The sequence below is a fragment of the Gloeophyllum trabeum genome (genome assembly GCF_000344685.1).
Source record: "Gloeophyllum trabeum ATCC 11539 unplaced genomic scaffold GLOTRscaffold_00011, whole genome shotgun sequence".
NCBI lineage: Eukaryota > Fungi > Basidiomycota > Agaricomycetes > Gloeophyllales > Gloeophyllaceae > Gloeophyllum > Gloeophyllum trabeum.
The window spans coordinates 416,239-418,185 of record NW_006920420.1 but is presented as its reverse complement, the minus strand read 5'-3'; positions in this window follow the sequence as shown (position 1 = coordinate 418,185).

The following is a 1,947-nucleotide window of genomic DNA, read 5'->3' as shown; positions in this document are numbered from 1 at the left end:
TATAGGCATGTTAGTTGTCGGGGTGTACGTATTCAACACAGACCTGCAACTTCCCAGTTAGCGCTTCAATTCCAGATCAAGAGCGGAAATTTGAGACCTACGATTGGCATTGAGTCTGGAGTTGAAGCTGTCTGTGCCGGGCAGCCGTCATACATTTAGGCCTAAGCTATAGGTGGCCAGGGAAACGTCCACATACCATTTACTCACTGATTCCTCGATGTCAGCATCAATGACCGAACAGATACCAACAGCATCTGAATACAAACGGGTGTCGGCAAAAGAGAACAGCGACAATGCATCGAAAGAGGATGGGAGAGATGGGAGGGGAAGGGAAATGAGGGAGAGGAGGATAGCGTACTCTCCGGCAGAGCAGTCAGCTTATATACCTACAGGCCCACCCCTGAACCGGCGACGAGAGCGAGGAAGGTGCGCGAACGTCGCACCAACCTCAAACCTCGCCGCTGCAAAATCAATTAGCTGCCGTGAAAATATCTGCGAGTCAACGGGAGAAGTTCGCACTTCTCCGGTTGATTCAGGGACAGGCTGAGACACGCGCCCCCTGCATCTCGCGTCTCGCGGCAGCCGGCTGAGCGTACGTACTCCCGCGCGGACGCTTCCATTCCTCGCGACTCTCCACCGCTGTACCGGCACCGCTAGCTTGCATTGCAACGACAGCATCAGTGGTCAGCCAGGACAACTTGCTGGCGTGGCTTGACTTTGACTGGTACTGCCATTGTACCAGGGGTATTGATTGCTGAGTGTAACCACTTGCCTTGCTCGCGACGCGTGAACCACGGCTTGATGAGAAGCACACCACGAGGCTACTCACCGCCCATGAAGAAGGACATCCCTGACAAGCCGTAAACGCTGACTCCAACGCGATCCTTGATTCCACCGCGTATGGTGTTCGAAACATGTTCTGCCAAGCAAAAACTCCAACCGGCCTGACTCAAACACCGGTATACTGGTGTTTTCCGGGAATTTCCAGGCCATGAGTCAATATTGGCATCCGGAGCGCGGTAATTTCGGTAGCGCCACACTGCGGACGTAACCGTAGTGTACACGCGAGAATAACCTCGCGAACCTTGTTACCTTCTTCGACCGGGTCTATTGTGACTTTGGAGCAGACCGTTAGTATTCGTAGCTGTAGTACAAACAGTGCTGTTATTGTCAGATATAGCAGATTGCAACAAATTGAACTGGAGATGCACGTACAATAACGGCGTATGAGTATGACGACCAGCGGGCATCTCGTACAGGAAACGTACGCAGCAAACAAGCGACCGAGAGCAATCAGGGACGGAAGTTGGATAACACGGAAATGGGACTAACGGGTTTCTGCAAGTGCAACGGCAGAACTGGATCTGCGCCACACTTCCCAAACACCTTCTCACCGCTTACCTGCCATATGCCGCTCGGCGGAAGGTCTCCCGCCGGGGTCTACAAACAGGCGGGAGGTCTGAGGACCGGTATGCACTGGCATTCGGAGCTGAAGTGTAGATTAGATAGCGGACGGAATGAATGAGTGCTATCGCTAAATGCACGCTTGCCTCAGCTGCGGTCAATCCGTCCGAACGGCGTGAATGGCACTGTCCGGCAGCGTTACCGCCGCAAATGCACGACACTCTCGATGGGATGATGACAGCGCGTACAGGCAGTCGAATGTATGGATGGGGGTTAGAAGACATAGAGGGTGCTTACACGCCATTCCGTGCAAAACTCTCTTCGTCCACATTGTAAGCCCCGCATATTCCACACCACTCGAAACCCACATCCTACCGCTTCTCCCAACCTCTCCAGATGCTCCAGTAATGAGCATCTCCGTATTTTAATGCAAACCTTGACATTCGCCACCTTAAGAACCACTTCTGACCTCCGTGCTTTCTTGCTGAAGCCGTGAGACTGTAGAGCCATGTACCGAGATTCTGTGATGGCGTGCCGGGCACG